Source organism: Convolutriloba macropyga, chromosome 10 (genome assembly GCF_964194025.1).
Source record: "Convolutriloba macropyga chromosome 10, txConMacr16.3, whole genome shotgun sequence".
NCBI classification, from domain to species: Eukaryota; Metazoa; Xenacoelomorpha; order Acoela; family Convolutidae; genus Convolutriloba; species Convolutriloba macropyga.
Window position 1 is genome coordinate 55,957,485 of NC_134477.1, and position 20,944 is coordinate 55,978,428.

General features: G+C 31.4%; 1 protein-coding gene across 3 annotated transcripts in view; it reads left to right on the forward strand.

Annotated features, from left to right (window-relative positions):
• LOC142348217 (uncharacterized) overlaps positions 1-20,944 on the forward strand; it is a 58,422-nt gene that overhangs the window by 6,978 nt on the left and 30,500 nt on the right. Inside the window, exon 1 of one of the 3 annotated variants that reach the window (XM_075399486.1) lies at positions 11,238-12,369. The exons of 1 other annotated variant lie outside the window; for it this stretch is intronic. The gene's annotated coding sequence lies outside the window, so the exon portion shown is untranslated. Of the gene's footprint in view, positions 1-11,237; positions 12,370-17,480; positions 17,710-20,944 lie in introns of those variants that run through there. One more of the 3 variants, XM_075399489.1, reaches the window with a different exon arrangement.

Consider the following 20,944-nt stretch of genomic DNA (forward strand, 5'->3'; position numbering starts at 1 on the left):
GTACCAAATAAAATGAAATGTTGAAGCTCAAAATTTTTTCAGATGAGCTCCCATCGTTGTCTTGACAGTAGTCTGGGATCATACAGTGTACTGTACATGGAAGATTCGTACAAGATAGTCGTTTTTCTTTTTAAGATTCTTGTTTGATAATATATTTTTGTGGAACAAAGTCTTAATTTTGGCAAATTTTTTTTAAGATTCCTAGAGGACGTTTTTTTCACAAGTGTGTTGCAAGAAACTTGTTTTATATTGTGTGGCAACTGTCGGAAAATCTTCTCAAATTGATTAAAGCAACCAACTATTGAGATTATTCCAGCATGCTGCGCTGATTTTAGTTTAACCCTCTTTCGTTTTAATTCGGGGCTTCTTTTTCAGCTGTTGCATATTTAGCAAAAAATTTTAGAAGCACTGATATAGCTCAATAATTTGGGCCGGAATTGTATCCCCGTACCGAAAACCAATTACGATTCAGTACTGGGCAGGTATAAATGCATGTTTTTCTCCAAAAATAAGTACTGACTCATTACAAAATTAATTGTATTAGTCATGTTAGACTTGAATTACACTTGGCAAGCGATTCCCAAGTGAATGAACGTTTCAAATATCTACCTTTGTCTAAAAATTGTTACGAATTTTTCCGCAAATTGTATTAAGTCTAAGAAACAGAGGCAAGATTTGCATTCAGTTTTCTCTTGAATAGAAGGACATTTTGAAACGAAGTTAATTAATACTTACTTTGTTTTCTTAGCTCAGATCAAACTAAGTCGAGTTTGCCCTGGGCGGGGCAATTAAACACAAACCTTCAGATGAAAGACATTGATTTATAGAATCAAAATCTCAAGTTTCTAAGATGTTGCTGTGATTAAATGTTGACCAGTAAAGTCGGACATTAATGAACAATATAAAACGAGATGTGATTGAAGAGAAATGCTTTCTTTATTTAACTTACCTGGTAATTTAAATAGTATTGTGTCATATTATTTAACAGAATATAGTTATAACTAACTGCTGTAATCTATTACTATTAATACCCGGGCGACATTTCAGAACTGCTATTTTGTAAGACCTTGAAAGATTGTCCTAGTATTCTACAAGATGTCCGTTCTTCCAACAAAATAACATCTTGTTTGCAAATTTTGTTAAGTTCCTACAAAATAACTATCGCGTTGCGCACCTGGTACCAATATTTCTAACATGACCAATTATGCAAAAATCCTGATAATAGGACAAGCCGCAACCAAAGAATTATCCGAACGCCATCAGAAATACTGAAAAGGATATCGGTTGTGAGTAATAATGATAGTTCGTATTTGCTCAATTATTTTATTTTTCCGACCCCACATGTGGGGGAGGAACTATATATTTAAATGGGTTTCTTTTGTTCCGACAATTTTGGCCGATCGATATATTCATCGTAGAGAAATGTGAGTGGTATAATTAAAAAGCTCGTCCAGCGTAGAATTCGAAACTAAAAAGATTTTTGTTAAATTTCGTTTTTTTTCGAGGAGTTATTGAGTATTGAAGTTTTTCGAGCACACGGGATATTTGGCTTGATTTTATTCACATTTAGTGTAATTTTTCTTCAAATTAGGATCTTTTTTATTAAAATATTAATTCAAAATTACATTTCACGCCATAAAATGATACATTTTTGAGTTCCTAATGGACGAAAGGAAATAAAAAGACTAGTTCTGGTCTCATAGGGAAGTTAATTATCAAAAAAGTTCGAATTCTATTTGAGAGCTCTTTTTATTTAGAAAACATTTCATATTTTTTTTTCTTGGGTCTTCTAGAGACTAGCCATTTTTTATAACTAAGTTCCGTTGATGAAAAAACTAGTTATGACCTAGAGTCAAATGAAGCCCAATGAACAAAAAAATAGTTTTCAAGGAATCCCTCGTGTTTTTTTTTTTGGCTTCGACTCTGAGTTTTCGTAATTTTAAATATAATTTTGATTTTCTTTTTGGAATTATACTTACCTTTTGGAGTCCTATGGCTATTCTCGTTGACTAACGGTGAGTGAAACAAGTTTCATAATCAGCCTTAAGTGAACCTATCTAGAGATTTCAGTGGACAGCTAATAGCTGTTAAAACTTTAAAAATGATCTTTTGAGAAATTTTTGTATTATTAACTGATGATATACTTATTTTCGTGAATTTTATGTCAGTCTCAGTAATGACAGGACCCTCTTCATTTCTATTGCAACCAAATTGTTCTGATTAGCGGTTTTATCTTCTAACTATCTGTTATATGACTTCAATGCCACAATATTTTAAAATTCTTGTAAAACTTTTTGGATATTTTCTTAATATTGATTCTTCTTGAAATGCTATCACATTATCACGTTATCCTCATATTAATATCTCACATTGGCTCGGAGAAGAGTTGCAGTGAATCATAGATAAAGTTTTCAGAGAAAAGCTTATGGTTTAAATGGTTTCGACACTTTCTCGCAGTTTTCTATTGAATTTTTGGTTTTTTCCTGTATTTGTTGTTGTTTCCATAGTTATAAGATTTAACGTGATGTCTTATTGATTACCTATGTATGAAATAATTTTTGTCCTCCAAGCAAGGCATTTGCCCCAATTAAGCGTTTTTTTATTGATTTCCGTTGAAAGCTATTGCGTTTAATGGCTGTTAAGACTTTAAAAATATTTCTTTTTATTTTTTTTTTAAAATTAACCTATCTTAAACTTTTTTTAAACTTCAACTCAGTCTCAGTAATTAACGGACGCCCTTCTTTTTTTGTACTTCAACCAAAACTAATCTTTTTAGTGGTTTTATCTTCTAAATTTTGGTGTTATGAGTTCGATGCACGAGATTTCATATTTTTTTAAGGTCTTGGATAATTTTTTTTTCTAATTTTGTTTTTTTTTGGAATCTTCACACATTATCCTAATATTGATAGTTGCAATGGCTTAGAGATGAAATTCAATGGGCCATACATAAAGTTTGTAGAGTAAAACTTATGGTTGAAATGGCTTCGACACTGTCTTCCCGCACTTTTGTATTTAATTTTTGGGTTTTGCCTGTATTTGTTTTTAATTCATAGTCGGTGACTTATTGTAACTTTTAATTGATAACTTGTAAACGACGAACATCCTTATTTTCTCATCGAGCCGTATCTTAGCGTATTTATCAGCTTCCCTTGAAAGCTATTGCATTTAATGTTGTTAAAACTACGGTTTTTCTCAAAAACTTCGTGGTTTTAATGTATTTGTTCATGATTTTTGATTTCTTGGAGCCAAATTGTTTAAGAAAATCCCATTGCTGTTAAAAGATTTATCGAAAGTAGAAAAGTGTTTGCTGAAAAGTTCATTTTTCAATGGCTTCGACACTTTTCTTGTTGTTTTCGACACTTTTCAACTTGTTTTTGAATTTGCTTATTTTGCTTTTTTTTAGGTAGCCGTTAAATGCTGACCGGTCGCATGAGTTTGTAATTGAGGATTGAATGAAACATGTTGGTTGTTCGAAGCATTCAGTTTGTTGCAAATAGTTTTTGATATTTTACATTTTTAAGATTTTTAAGGATTTTTCAGTTTTTGTTGTCCTTTTCGTCAATTTGTACCTTATTCTCATCACATACAATTCCATGTGTATTTAAAATTAACATTTTAAAAGACATTATGTTGTAACTAATGTTTTGTTTGTTGGACAATATGTGATTTCATAAAGTTTTTTGAGTGGTGTATTTTTTTATTTTTCTCTTCCTTTAGCACAATCGAGTAATAACAGATCCCAATGATTTTCAAATGTGGCCCAATTGAACTTATTTATTTATTCAGTATAATTTTAAAGGAAATAATTTGGATAGAATTTGAAATAAAAATACATAATATTCAGAAAATAGCTAATGATTTTAATGGCTTCACTAATTTGTGTTTTCGCAATGTTTGTAATTTGTTGTTCGTAGTTTTTTCGGGTTTTTCTGCAGCTTTGATCCGTTCCTATGGCTTAGTCTAACCAGAGACAGGTCCCATGGTTTTATTATGACTTTTTAGTAAATTTATCAATAATTTTTTTGTTAAAAACTAATTATTTTTTAAGATTTTTGAAGTTATTTGGTTTTAAAAATTGTTGACTTGTTACCTAGTTTCAATAAAGAGAAAAAAATAAATCTGTGTAGTTAGAGTTTTGTCTGATTATAATTTGATGTTGTTACTAGGTGCTTTTAGTGCTTTCAAATTAAGATAATGAGTTTTTTGCCGTGAAATTTTTGTTTTTTCTTTTTTTTGTTTTTAATCTTTTCAATGACAGATCTCGTTGTAGTGAGGCATGGCAATTAATTCAATTATTAGTTTGGCCGTGTATTGATTTTTTTAAACTCAAAAATCTATTTTTGATTATCGCTTTGTCAAAAAGGGCAGTCAAACGATAGTTCAGTCAGAAAAGTAGATGAGCACGGGTCGGAACATCATGTGCAAACGCACATTAACGAGCCTCCTTGTTAAATGAGAAATCACTCTATTTAGGCCACACTTTTTTTGATTGAGTAGTCAACTACCACTGCTGTCTTATAAAAATACCCTTCTAAGGCTCTTGCGATGAAAACCCTTATAAGCTTCATTGGGCTAATAGTGATTAAAACAATGATGCCACATCTCGAATCGATGTCGAGCTAAACTTTTTCAAACCTTAAAACGAATTGTTTCAGAAGCAAATTAGACCTAGGAAGTGTCTATTCATGTGTTAAGAAGACTTTTTAATTGGTTTAGCAAGTATTTCATACAGTTGACAGTCTAACAGATTTTTGCCTTCCACTTTCTCTGGCAGTTTTTTGTTTTACAGTTATTGTTTCAATTTTTAGGTCCCTTTGCTGTTAACATATTTTAAATTCTGTCTCCATTCCTCAAATCTGCCCAAAACCAATAGTAGATTTTTAAAAAATACGAAAACGTTGCTTGTTTTCTTGGAGCCAAGGATAATACAAAAAGTTCTCAAAATAACTTGGCTAAAACGTAAAAAATGTCTGCGAAACTTATTTTTGTTGCTGACGTGTACACACTGGAGACTACAAAATAGAAAGATTTTATAATAATAATATTATTAATAATAATAATAAATTTCACTAAACTTGGTTTCACCAAGCTTAGTAAGTCCCTAACGGGGCTTGAATTTGATTTCCCTCAAACACTGTCCATCCATATGGGTATGATTTGTAATTAAAATTCTTCTTAGCTAAATCAAATAGATTTTCTTTGACTTCTCTTTTGAATTTGGGATTACTTGAATATGGGTTATAGTTGGTAAAATCACGCGCCAGTGACATCGAATTGTTGAAGTTTGTAACTCGGTAGAAAAAATTAGATCGGCAACGCTGGCGATTACATTCGTTTGAGCATAAACATTTTTTCCCGTTTGATCGTTTTTTCGGATGTCCATTCCTTATTTGCCAAAATTGCTCTGCCTCAAGAGGAAGTTTTCTTGTCAAAATTCTGTTTAAAACTAAGAGATCCAAAAAGACAAATTGATATGTGATTGGAAGTAAATTTACTGATCGCAGACAATCATTGTATTCTTTATCACTAAAATGACTGTTTGATTGGATCCATTTTAAACTTCTTCACTGAAGCCTTTCCATTTCCGTGACAATAATTTTACTGGCGTACCAAACAATTGATCCATAAAACAAGATCGATATTGTGTAAGTTTTGACTATGTTGCATTTGACTGACAATTTTGTTTCACTTGGAATTGTTCTCTTTAGACAAGCAAGCTTCTGATTTGCTTTTTGTAGAACAAAACTTAAGTGATGATTCCGTGTTAAATTGTTTATAATAACTAAGAGCTGAACATGGTCAAAACTAAGATAAACACGAACTAAGATAAACAATTTTGACGGAAATTTTGAATGAAAAACCACGCAATTTTTGTAGAGTCATACCTTATTTATTTAGACCATTGTATTAAAAGCGTAGACAAATCTTCTGAAACATGATAAATTTATCCAAAAATCTTCCGGTTTTAAATGGAATTTTTAAAAATGGCAAATTTTAGTAGCCGCTGGCTAAAACTACGAATAAAAACTCTGATCGAGACAAAACAGATACAACTCATTGAAATGTTCTATGATGTCTTCCAGCCTCCGAATATTTTTTGTATATATTTCTTCAATTTCAATAGCCAATGCCTATTTATGCTATATTGAAAATTTTGAAATTACGGTAACGTTTCGTGGCAAATTCTACATCTGATCAAAAAACTTTGAAGTTTTTTGAAGTATTCGGTGTTGCTATCAATCATATTTATAGAATAATTTTGTGAGCGTAGGTGGATAACAGAGACGGCAAACGCAGATAAATCACATTGTTGCGCAATTGCTCTAACATTTTTCTGTGTTGCCTGTTTTTGAGCAATCGTGGATAAGAAAAATTGATTTTCCTCTACATTTTTGACTTAATTGTCCACCAAATGAAGAGATAATAAAAATAGATGTATGAATTTTAAAAAACGTTTAAAAACCTAACTATTTATTGAATTACATAATGTCATGCCTCATTACAGCGCTGACGAAATCTTTCATTGAAAAAACTACGAGAAAAAAAAACAAACAACAAAAGAAGCAAAAACAAAAATTTCACTGCAAAAACTAAATATATAAACTTGAACGCACCTTGTAACAACGCCAAAATGCAATCGTATAAAACCTTAACTGCACTAATTTACTCCATAATATAAAGCAGATGGCAATTTTCCTTAATGAGACAAGGTAACAAAGTCGACAAAAGGGATTAATAAGGCGAAATTGAAAAATCAATCAACATTTTTTAAACCAAATAATTTATAAATTCTGAAAAATCATTAGCTTTTAACAAAAAATCATTCTTGATAAATTCAATAAACATTCATTATGAAAACAATAGGACTGTCGTTGGCTAGATTAAGCCATAGGAACAGACTACAGAAGCAGAAAAATTCAAAAAATTAAACAATTTGCAAAAACATGAATTATTGAAGCCATTAAAATCATTAGCTATTATCCGAATACCATGCGTTCTTCCTTCCATTTTCATTCATACTAATGCAACTAAAATTATATTGAAAGGTTAAATAAGTGCAATTGTTCCACATTTGGAATTCATTGGGATCTGTTATTACGCAAATTTGCTAAAAGAAGAGAAAAAGAAACACAAATACACCACTAAAACTTTTATTTAAACGCATATTGTCCACAAACAAAACATCAAATAAGACATGATATCACTGAACATTTAATTTATTCGAATACAAGAAATTGAATGAGACCTTTCAATGATGAGATTAAGCTACAAGTTGACGAACAAAAACAACAAAAACTGAAAAGTTCAAAAAATCATTTAAAATGTATAATATCATAAACTTTGAGACTCATCACTATAAAATGACTGCCGAGGTTAACATCAATCCTTAAATACTCAATTACAACCTTTGTGACTGGTCAGCATTTTACGCCAACCTAATGATTAAAAAAAAGCAAAACCCGCTAATTCAAAAAAAATTAAGCGAGAAAAGAGTCGAAGCCATTAAAAAATAACTTTTCGGTAATGAATTTTTTATCATCTCTTAATTTGTTAACAGCAGGAGATTTTTGTTTTCAATTTGACTTCAAATTATCAATAAATATGAACAAATACATTATAACCACGAAGTATCTTGGAAAACCGGTAGTATCAACGCCATTAAACTCAATTGCTTTCAGCGAAAGACAATAAAAACGCTCGATGCGAGTATAAGAGTTATGCCTCGATGGGACGACAAAAATGTTTGTCATTGACAAGTCATCGATACAATAAGACCTTACAATTAGTCATTGACCAAGAAAACAACAAATACAGGCAAAAACCAAAAATTCAGTAGAAAAGTGCAAGAAAGTGTCGCAGTCATTTAAACCATAAGCTTTTCTTTGAAAACTTTATCTTTGATCCATTGAACTTCCTTTTTAAGCCAATTGGAACTATTACCAATAGGATAATGTGATGAGATTTCAGAAGAACCAAAGACAAATCCAAAAATTTTCCAAATACTCGAAAAATTTATGAAAACTCGCGCATCGAACTTATCAAAATAATAGTTAGAAGATAAAGCCGCCAATTAAATTTTTTTTGTTGAAGTAGGAGAGAAAGAGTTCGGGTAATTACTGAGACGTTCGTACAGTTCACGAAGTCAAGTTTACGATTGGTTAATATTCAAAAAATTTTTTCGAAAATTGATTTTTGAAGTCTTAACAGCCATTAAATTCATTAGCTTTCAACAGAAGTCAACAAATACGCTCAATTATGACTCGATAGAAAAACGATGTTTGTCATGCATAGGTAATCAATAAGATATCACAATAAGTCTTATGAATATGAGAACAAAAACAAATACAGAAACCAATAACTCATTAGAAAAATTCGAGAAGAAAGTGTCGAAGCCATTTAAACCATATCCTTTTATCTGAAAATTTTTATCTATGCTCAATTTAATTTCTTCTCAGAACCATTGGGAGATATCAATATTAGAATAATCTGATAAGATTTCATCGGGAACCAAAAATACAAAAATATCCAAAAATTTATTTTTTTTTGGAATCTTAAGGCATCGAAGTCATAAAACCAGAAGTTAGAATAAAACGGTAACTATAATAAATTAGATTGCTTTAGAAGAAAGAAGGGGTCCTGGTCATTAATGAGAATTTTTCACAAATCACAAAAAAAAGTTTAATGTTCAAAAATTTTTGTTGAAAAATTTTTTTAAAGTCTTAACGGACAGTAAGTTCAGTAGCTTTCAACAGTAGTCAATAAATACGCCCAACCATGACTCGATAGAAAGACAAAGATGTTTGTAATTTATGGGTAATCATTAAGATATCACAATAAGTCTTATGACTATGAGAACAAAAATAAATACAGAAACCCATAATTCTTTAGAAAAATGCGAGAATAAAGTGTCGCAGCCATTTAAACCATATTCTTTTATCTGAAAATTTTATCTCTGCTCCACTTAACGTTTTTTTCAAAACCAATGGGAGCTTTTAATATTAGGATAATGTGATAAGAGTTCAACAGGAACCAAAAATACAAAAATATCCAAAAATTAACAATTCTTTTGAATTCTTGTGGCATCGAAGCCATAAAACCAGGAGTTAGAAAAAACGGTCACCAAAATAGTTTAGATTGCTGTAGAAAGAACTGAAGGGTTTCTGATGATTACTGAGAGTTTGTTACAAATCATCAAAATAAGTTTAAAATTGGTTAATGTTCAAAAACTTTTTTTGAAAAATTGTTTTTAAAGTCTTAACAGACAATAAGTTCAATAGCTTTCATCAGAAGTCAATAAATACGCTCAGTCATGACTTGAAAGAAAGACAAAGATCTCTGCCAAGCATGGGTAACCAATAAGATATCACAATAAGTCTTATGACTATGAAAACAACAACAAATACCGGCAAAAACCAAAAATTGAGTAGAAAATTGCGAGAAGAAAGTGTCCAAGCCAATTAAACCATAAGTTTTTTCTGAAAACTTTATCTATGATCTATTGAACTTCGTTCCTAAACCAACGTGAGCTATCCAAATTAGGATAATGTGATAAAATTTCAAAAGGACTCAAAAATACGAAATTATCCAAAAATTTTAAAATTGTTTTTGAAATCTTGTGGCATCGAAGTCATAAAACCAATATTTAGAAGATAAAACCCCTAAACAGATTAGTTCTGGTTGCAATAGAAAAGAAGGGGACCCTGTGAGTACTGAGGCTGACTTACAATCTACAAAAATAAGTATGATCGGTTGATGTTCAAAAAAAGTTTCGAAAAATTATATCTAAAGACTAAACAGCCATTATTTGTCCAACCCAAGCACTGAATAGCTTCAATAATGCTCATTACAAATCCCATTGCACTTTCAGCCAACGATTCGATGACATAGGGCTCCAAAAAATCAGTAAAACCTCAAAAAGAAAATCAACATTTCCTTAAAAATTACGAAAGCTCGGAGTCGAAGCCATAAAAAACATGTGCGATTCCTTGAAAACGTGTTTTTTGTTCATTAGTCGTCATCTTACTGTAAATCAGTTTTATCATTAACCAAACATCGATATGGAAAGTGAGCAGTCTCTAGGTGAACTAAAAAATATGAAATTTTCTAAGAAAAACAGCTCTTAAATAGAGTTCGATTTTTTTTTTATTAAACTTCCCTATGACCAGAACTAGTGTTTTTCATCACCTTTCCTGTATTAGGAATACGAAATTGATTCATTTTGTGCTTGAAACGTAATTTTGATTGAAAAATTTTTAAAGAAAAGATCATAGTTTGAAGAAAAATTACACTAAAAGTGAACGAAATCATACCAAATATCACGTGTTCACACAAAACTTCAATCATCGATAACTCCTCGAAAAATACGAAATTCGAAAAAATCTTTTTAATTTCAAATTCTAGACTGGACGAGCTTTTTAATGATACCACTCACATTTCTCTACGATGAATATATCGATCGGCCAAAATTGACTGAACAAAAGAAAACCCCATTTGAGTATATAGTTCCGTCCCCCATAAGTGGGGTCGGAACAATAAAGATATTCAGATATGGCTCCTATAGTGTAGGTCACCACAATTATTATTGACATATATCGCCGGAAATTTGATGCGCGAACGCGTAACGAGCCCGCTTGATGACCTTTGTATTCATTATGTCATAATTATACACCTCAATCTTCGAAAAACATTTTCTGTCTATTTTGTTCAAATACCATTTTGTCAATTAAATCTATTTCTTGTTTGTGTATTTGTCTATTTGTCTGATTGTGTGACACGTATTTTGATTACACTCAAATCACATACCAATTTGTCATAGTAATGCTAAGTATTTTAAGCTCTAGGGTTGTATTTTGTCAGAAAACGTGAATTTTTACTTGACAAATTATTTGCAAAATCTATGAATGTAATAAACTTACATGCAAACATGTCATAACTTTTATCATCTTAACTCTAGATTCTAAAATTAGACCATCTAATCAGAGCCGTAAATCAAACCAACTTTGATTAGAACCGCAAACTAACTAGTTAGTTAACTAATCAAAATTTATAACCAGAGATGAGAGTATACGACTGTACGTTGTTTGTTTTGTTTGATAATTCAGTTTGTTAACTTAACCGTAAAATTGGTCGGTTTTGAGGTTATTTTCTGAAGTTTTTCTTAATTTTTCATACTTTATGGGGGCGTTTTATTGCCAAAAATCCATCAAAATATTTAATAATTGTTCAATACAGCTTCAAATCTTCGTGTTTTGTCAAATAAAATTACACGTTGAAACTTAACTAAGTTTGAGCAAACATTTATCGCTGTTAAAAACAGTGAATAATTTTCATTCTAAACTTTACGCGGCGGGAGTTCAAAAAATAGCTGTGATTATTAGTTATGAAGAAAGTTATAACCATTATAACTTTACGTTTAACTTAACGTGAAAACTTTGCAGCTATAGCTTTGTAGTAAACTTTTAATAGTTTTGCTGAAACGGATTAGTTTTAAAAACAAAAGTGAAGCTAAGATTGTTGAAATTAAGCCCTACTTTTGTTAGTTTTAGCCCTATAAGTTCAGACCCTATAAATCGCGGCCATTTTGGTGCACAAAGTCTTTACATAGTTCAATGTCAAATTTAAAGAGGCTCTATTTTGGAATTATAAACAAACGCTTGGATACAAATTAGCTTTAGCAACGCGAGAAAGATTTCATTTCAACTAGAATTAAATTTCAGCATGTTATAATTTTGCAACTTTGCTACAAATCCGCTTACTTGGAGAAAACAGAACGCAAGTCTTTAGAGGTAAACTTAACTTGTAATTCTTAAGCAAAGTTACAGACCGTTTGTGAACTTTTACCATTTAATAGAAACTTTTATCGCTCTAGCCCGGCAAATATCTGTGCTCTGTGTCGAGTTTACGAAATTTACTAAACCCTTACGTTGTTATAAACTAGTTATAAGTTATAACGAAACGATAGTTAACGGTTCTTCAACATATAGCAACATAATGCGATTATTTCGTCGACATATTTCCCAATTTTACAGTTTTAGGATTTTAGAATTTTTCTAGCGTGGCATTTTGCTTTCAGGCTATATACTATATTGTAAATCTGCTTACAAATTTGTTATATATTACGGAGGAACAATTTTGGTGGGACAAATTTCGCCCGCGACCTTCTAGTTTTCTCCTTTCTCTCCCTATGGGCTTACTGTCAAATATTTTGAGTCTGAAAATATTTTACCCCTCAGAAAGTTACCCGAGCTATTTACCTAAATATGAATTCACGTCTGCGTTTCTTTTGAATTTACACAAATTGTTAAATTTTGACATTGTAGCTTATTTTTGACATTCTTATTGTACAGTATGGTTCCAGATATAGACCAGGTTAGAAGCAATAATTGTAATTTGTGTAGTTTTTGTTGAACAAATTTTGCAGGAAATTTTATCAAAATAAAATTGCAATGTTGAAGGTATTTTATTTGTTCACGAAAATAAACTCATGTAATTTTACGATTACGCATAAGCCTCCTGCTGGGGGGGGGGGGGGGCTTGGGGGTGGGGTGGTCCCAGCAGGCGCAGTTACTGTGAAAATGTCATGTTCTGGTTTCGAACCAGCATCTCTTACTTGGAAGCCCGTAGTATTCTAATCATCACATCAACTGGTCGTAAGCCCCCGAACTTGGGCATCTTTTGTCAACCCCTTTCTACACAGCCAACCCTGGACGAAGCCTCGACGTGTGTGTGTGTGAGTGTGTGTGTGTGTGTGTGTGTGTGTGGGGGGGGGGGGTAAAAATTGAGGATCTTTTGCAAAGTCGAGCGAGATTCATACATTTTCATACCCTATAACTTCGAGCCCTGTCTTTTCGTACCCGGGTCGAGGTGTCACCGCTAAAAATTGCTAAAAGATGTAAAATTTGCGGTGAATTTGAGTAAAAGTGTAAGATTTGCGCTCAATGCGGTGAAAAAAAAATTAAAGCGGTGAAAGAAAATTTTTCAGCGCTACCAGCAGAGCGGTGAAAAATTTTTCGCCGCTAAAATTGCAAATCTTACAAATATTCACCCCGCTAATTTCAACGCTCATCTTAAATTCACAGGAAATATCATTGATGTAAGTGACAGATGGCGCAGTGGGATAAGAAGTTGTTGACATGCAGGAGCTAAAAATTTATTGCCGCTAAAATCCGCAAAGATTCACCGCATTTAACGATAAAAGATGCGGGCGCTTTGCGGTGGAAAAAAGTTTTTTTTTCACCGCTATTCACCGCTAATCTTACATTATTTTTTGACCAAACCTCGACCAGGGTACCTATTATCGGTCGAGGACGGTCTTTTCAAATATCTAAGCTTTACTGGAAGTATTCTTTGAACGAGTAAAGGTTGTTTTTGAGTTTATCTTATGAGCAACATTTGGTTGTTCTCTCTCAACTTTATAGACTAATATTAGAGCTATGCACTGTTTTCTTACAGTACCAATGAACCTTGTATATAGTGGTCTAAGTAATACTTAGATAACTAGTTTTGCGGGTACAAATGGATTAGTTTACCAGGCAAAGTTGAGACGACGCGAGTCCGAGTCGAAGCAAAGCCCAAAAGTAATCAATGAGGCATTAAACGTACTTCTCTAGCTATTTTAGACCACCTATACTAATAAGAGAAACCGAGCGACTTCTAGAAAAACTTTTTAAATGGCTTCTGACGGAAACTGTTGAACACAAGCGCTCTGCTAGGCCAAGATTTTTTTCACCGCAAGACGCCCAAGATTGTGACGAGAAAAACTTAATAACTACAAAATATTTCAAATAGTCTTTGCAAAATAGAACTTGGATGCTCGGTTTGAAAAACATTAAATTTAGACTGAATACTACACCAAAGACCACGTCAGGCTTGAAGTTACAATTGATTTATTGGTTTGGTTCGTTAGTTAAAGCTGACAATTTCGCGTATTTTCTATTTAATTAATTCAAGCAATTTTAATTTTAACGAACTGCTAATTTTGGTTATTGAAGAACAATGAAAACAATTAAATACATCAGTTGTTTGATCGTGAAAAATAGTTTATTCGATTTTTTTACAGTTGTTTTTGTTTTTTTCTGCAATATGTACAGTTTGCCGAAAAAAAAACAATTAGGACCGGTAATCAGCATTTGGACATAGAGTTACAACCGATTTCCGGGTAGACCTCTGTTTTTGGCCATACGCGGCTGAAATACGGTGCTATTCAAGTAAATAGTATGTTCTAGACCGGTTGAGCTCAGGTCAACTTCGAATATTTTAAATATAATTTATTGACGCTGTTGCAAGGCAAGTTTATCTTTAGTCTGTTTGTCACGAAAGTTAACTAATTCATTCTGTTTGAGCGGCAGAGTTAATGCTATTGGTCAAGTACTGACTAATTAAAAGTTAAGTATAGGTTATGTTACTCTGCTTGAAGCCACTGAGGCCTTCTGGCGTTTATCAGGAATTGCGAAGCGGTTCAAGATTTTATGTCAGAATTTTGAAGTAGCTTCTACAGAGTCACATAACCATGCTTAAAACACTCATGTGCACAATTCAAAATGCCGAACGTCTGCAGTGCCAGAAGTTAAAATGCCAGAAGTTGCTACTTAGCCAGAAGTTAAATTTCGTTGACTTTCGTCATTTTAAAACGTGCGGGTTTCGTGTTTTAAGCATGGTTAAGTGACTCTGCAGAAGTCACTTCGAAATTCTGACTTAATATCTCGAACCGCTTCGCGGTTCTCGATGAACGCCAGAGGTTCTCAGTGACTTCAAGCAGAGTCACTTAACCATTATTTAAAAGACAAAATGTGCACGTTTTAAAGTGACAGAAGAGCGTGGAAGTCGACTTCTAGCTAAGTATCAAGGAATTTCTGGTATTTTAATTTCTATCACTGAAGAGTTTCGGTATTTTAAAATCTGCACGTAAGTGTTTCAACAAACAAGAACAGCATGAGATCCCTTGTATAGGCCTCGACTTATGAAAAGACTTTAATAGTATAGTAGGTTGGGGAGCAGTTATTATTGACTATAATTACGCGGCTCAACATCACAATCGCAGTCAAACTAAAGTTTTTTAATGGATCGACCATGACCCTTCTGTTCATAACTCTTTTGGTCGAGCATAATTTGTTCATAAATTCAGGCCTAAGCTTAGGTTTATGACATGAATGGTTTTTTTTTCGTGTAGGTTTTTTGTTGAATACAGGGTGAATACGTAGTGGAAAACGGAAGAAATAAATGTAGACTGGGTGATTTTAATAGATGTGAAGGTTCCCTATCTCTGTTGGTCAGTAATTTGGAAGTATTGTTTAAATGGAGTACTTTTTACCATAGCACAATGGCAGCAGAAATTTTTAGCATAATAACATCTTTGAATTATGTTTTTGGCGCAATTTTTTTATTTTAGGCTGAAAAAGACCGTAATTTTATCATAATAAGGATACAGTTTAACGTTATTTAACCTTTTTGATAAATGCGTAAATTCCCGTGCCACTTACTATTTTATATAAAGTTTTGACGAGAGCTAATGTATTTTTCTTCCCAAATGACTCCTTTTTTATTGAAAAGAACTTATAATTGATCCTCCTATTGACTGTCGTCCACAAAAATCAATGTCTTTAAAAATTACTGTTTAGCTGAGGAATGTTTTCTAACAAATAATGTCAAACATTTTGCAATGATATTTTGTTGATGAAATTACCTTGGAGAATCAATATTTCCATCCTTTACCATTAATAGGTTTTCAGATTCAAACTGCTTTTAGCACAATAATTAATAATTTTTTAGGAATTTGGTTTTAGTTACAAATGTACAGAATAAAAAAGCAGAAAGCAATTCTTAGTTGTTTCTTTATTTTCGGTGTAAAAAATGCTTTGAAAACAATGAAGCAAAAAGAAAGCCTAACAATTGAGCATTGAGCTGCACAATTTTGCAACTAACAACTGATTAGTCTTAGCAAGTTAAAGGTTGTAGTTAAATTAAAGTTCTGAATAAGTGAATCAGGACTAAACACCATACTTAAATGTTAAACATGTCAGAAAATGGATCTGTTAATTGCTTTTTTCCCGTCTGCTCACACTTCCGTTTTTTTGGTATACGGTTCGAATTTCGCCTAATACGTTATTCATAATGAGACATTAGTGTTCATTTTTGATTTTTAATGGTTTTTATGCTCTGGGGGCAGCAATAAAAGTTAGCAGTTTTCGGACACTTCACTGTTGCAATTAAAGTTAACAGTTTGTCAAAAATTTTTCGGTTTTCTTCAGAAGAGGTCATGGCGGCGAAATTTCATATCTAATTCGAAGCCGCTTTTTTCCCAGAATTATTTAATGGTTTTGTTATGTAAGGAAATGAGCTGCAACCTAACTCTCAGAGCAATTTCTTGACCCACAGTAATTTCTGCTAGCGTGTAAACTGAAGAAATCCGTCTTATACATCTGCATTTGGGTATTAGGATGAGACAACAATTGAAAACAGAACGAAAACTTGTTCTATGCAAAATAGTCTGAATTAGGAAAACTGAAAAATCTATCCGTTTTTAGTTTAAAAAATGAATATTAATTAGCTTTCAGAACAATAAGCAGTCAAATAATAGTCGTCAAAAAATACTTTAGCTAAAAGTTACTAAATTGAGGGACACCTATTTCGACAACGAATGTAATTTGCAGTGTTATCTTTATATTTCTTCGAAGTCTATGAAGTTTATTTGAAATCAAATTAACTTTAAGTGTTTTTATAAGAATTTTTTGTGAAATCTTTCATTTTCAAGCTTGTATGTTCGTATTTAGGATTAATCTCAATCGATTTACAAAAATACTAAAAATTAAGAAGATTCTTTAACAAAAAAAGGCCCCCAGCGCCACTTAAAGTTTTCCCCAAGTTCCCGTTCAATAATTTATCCTATTGTTTACGTATTTTTTAATAATTTATTAAGAAAAATTGATGAAATATCCTAGGGTATTTTTCTACGTCACAAACACAAAACTGAATTCATTGTTTACGTTTTTTATTCATAGCACTATGCTCGAATTTATCAAGACAGTATGTTTTACAAAAAGCAGATTAAGTATGCTAAGAGGCTCCAAAAATTCGAAAAAGACATATTATCATTCATTTCAAGTACTATCATACGTTTTGTGGTATTTGTTGTGAGCGTATCGGCGACCGAAATGCCGTCGGCACTTACCATTGACAGATAAAAGCACAAAACATATCGAAGAATCTAGTCGCCTTAAAATTGCTCTTTTTTATTACTTTCTTAGCGGGGATCTCAGGTAATAATCAGATGATTATAACTAATAATGGTTATAAGTACGCTTAGTTAGCATTTATCAAAAGATGCACCTTTTAGTGATTAATGACCGTAATTCATAATTGGTTATAAGTAGTTTTATAATTTATAAAATGCCATTGTTTCAAGAGTTACAATTACATTTTGGATTTTTATTTGAATTCTTTTCGATCATAAAACTTTTGTGTTTTGGTTTTGTTTATTAAATGATTCGAGTTAAGAAAACAAAGTTTGACTTCGCAGAGTTTGAGCACAATCGCTGCATAATTATAGTTCTGCCGATTTTTCTTATCTGTCTCAAATTGTTTGGTTTCAATTAAATAATTAATTACACTCATTGACCTAAACAAATGCATAATTTTTTATATGAATATGAAGATGAAGATACAGGATCAGCACAATGGGAAAAATGCGTGTGTAGTAAAAGAAATCTGAAGGTAAAGTTTCGTCATTTTTGAAATAACCACAATTTTGAAAAACGATTTCTTGCATTTACGAATTAGTGTCGATGCAATAAACTTTTACACGTGTTTGCAATTTAATTTCTGGTCACAAAAATTAATTGGCACAAAATTCACTGTTCATCAATTTTTTTACCCTATCTTGTTTTTTTTCAGAATTCCTGATAAGACTACCTGAGTTAATCTTAATCACAGATGGCTGTAACCTTTGACCCTCCCTCTAGCTAAAATTTCAAAATTTCGTGATTTAGTAATGTGGCTTCAATAATTTTTTGACCCTCAAAAATGCATCTGTAATTAGGAAAAACTATATTTGGTTTAACTTTAGCCTCATTCAAAAATCAAATTCATCAATATTGATACGTCATTAACTGTACACTAATTTCGAACTCCTTATTTGTAATACAAATATTATTTTTGTGGATACTTTTTCTCTGAAAAATCTGCAAAAGTTACTCATATTTTTATTTGTATATTTTATTTTTTTTATATGGATAGAGATTGTGAAAATGCCACAATGCCAACAGTTATTATAAAAACTAGCAAAAATTTGAATGTTTGTCAGCATTCATCCAGATTTTGTACATCTAAATTGTACATTGAAAATGAAAAATTGTGATTAATTTTTTTAGTCATTTTTAATCAACAGGATAAAGAATTTTAAGAGAATTGGCTGGAAAATCTACGCAACTGTTCGCTTTTGAATTTATAGAAAAAGCTGGTTCCAAATTGTTTTGAAACTCATTGAAATCTTGTGGTCCTAAAAGTTGTTTGTACTTACAGTGTTTGCATCTGTTTGTGTTTAAAGTACACGTAGTTTTTTTTTCACATCATTGAATTTTAGACAGATTTTTTTAAGGGCACAAATGTTTAAGAACAATAATAAAAGATTTGTGTAATGATTTGACTTATAGTGTATGTTTTTTTGATTGTCAATTTTTTCCAAAAACATTCTGAGTGAAAAAAACTTAATTTTGTGTTGCGCATTAATCTCGACGATTCAAGTTTCTGAATTCAAAATTGTGTGCACTTGAATTTTTCTACACTTAGGGGGTGAGCATTGAAACTTAATAAAACATTTCACTGATAAATTTATCCATCAACATTGCCTGAGCAATTAAATATTTTCCACAAATCAGTTCCTCTTTGCGATAAAAAAGATCGAAGCAAAGATAGATTTTCGCAAAACAGTTTTGTTATGTCAAAATTAAGTTACAAACTCAGACCAATCCACAAATAAAGTATAGATAAAATGTGAGATCGTTTAAGAGTGGAAGAATTTTTGAGTATTTTGACAAAGAATTACCTAATTCAGTAATCAATTCAATCAATTTATGCGTCATTGGCGGGACAATAATTTCGAACTCCTTATTTTTAATACAAATATTATTTTTGTGGATACTTTTTTTCTGAAAAATCTGCAAAAGTTACTCATATTTTTATTTGTATATTTTATTTTTTTTATATGGATAGAGATTGTGAAAATGCCACAATGCCAACAGTTATTATAAAAACTAGCAAAAATTTGAATGTTTGTCAGCATTCATCCAGATTTTGTACATCTAAATTGTACATTGAAAATGAAAAATTGTGATTAATTTTTTTAGTCATTTTTAATCAACAGGATAAAGAATTTTAAGAGAATTGGCTGGAAAATCTACGCAACTGCTGTTCGCTTTTGAATTTATAGAAAAAGCTGGTTCCAAATTGTTTTGGAATTCATTGAAATCTTGTGGTCCTAAAAGTTGTTTGTACTTACAGTGCTTGCATCTGTTTGTGTTTAAAGTACATAGTGTTTTATTTAGTGTTTTTTTCACATCATTGAATTTTAGACAGATTTTTGTAAGGGCACAAATGTTTAAGAACAATAATAAAAGATTTGTGTAATGATTTGACTTATAGTGTATGTTTTTTTGATTGTCAATTTTTTCCAAAAACATTCTGAGTGAAAAAAACTTAATTTTGTGTTGCGCATTATTCTCGACGATTCAAGTTTCTGAATTCAAAATTGTGTGCACTTGAGTTTTTCTACACTTAGGGGGTGAGCATTGAAACTTAATAAAACATTTCACTGATAAATTTATCCATCAACATTGCCTGAGCAATTAAATATTTTCCACAAATCAGTTCCTCTTTGCGATAAAAAAGATCGAAGCAAAGATAGATTTTCGCAAAACAGTTTTGTTATGTCAAAATTAAGTTACAAACTCAGACCAATCCACAAATAAAGTATAGATAAAATGTGAGATCGTTTAAGAGTGGAAGAATTTTTGAGTATTATGACAAAGAATTACCTAATTCAGTAATCAATTCAATCAATTTATGCGTCATTGGCGGGACAATAATTTCGAACTCCTTATTTTTAATACAAATATTATTTTTGTGGATACTTTTTTTCTGAAAAATCTGCAAAAGTTACTCATATTTTTATTTGTATATTTTATTTTTTTATATGGATAGAGATTGTGAAAATGCCACAATGCCAACAGTTATTATAAAAACTAGCAAAAATTTGAATGTTTGTCAGCATTCATCCAGATTTTGTACATCTAAATTGTACATTGAAAATGAAAAATTGTGATTAATTTTTTTAGTCATTTTTAATCAACAGGATAAAGAATTTTAAGAGAATTGGCTGGAAAATCTACGCAACTGTTCGCTTTTGAATTTATAGAAAAAGCTGGTTCCAAATTGTTTTGAAACTCATTGAAATCTTGTGGTCCTAAAAGTTGTTTGTACTTACAGTGTTTGCATCTGTTTGTGTTTAAAGTACACGTAGTTTTTTTTTCACATCATTGAATTTTAGACAGATTTTTTTAAGGGCACAAATGTTTAAGAACAATAATAAAAGATTTGTGTAATGATTTGACTTATAGTGTATGTTTTTTTGATTGTCAATTTTTTCCAAAAACATTCTGAGTGAAAAAAACTTAATTTTGTGTTGCGCATTAATCTCGACGATTCAAGTTTCTGAATTCAAAATTGTGTGCACTTGAATTTTTCTACACTTAGGGGGTGAGCATTGAAACTTAATAAAACATTTCACTGATAAATTTATCCATCAACATTGCCTGAGCAATTAAATATTTTCCACAAATCAGTTCCTCTTTGCGATAAAAAAGATCGAAGCAAAGATAGATTTTCGCAAAACAGTTTTGTTATGTCAAAATTAAGTTACAAACTCAGACCAATCCACAAATAAAGTATAGAT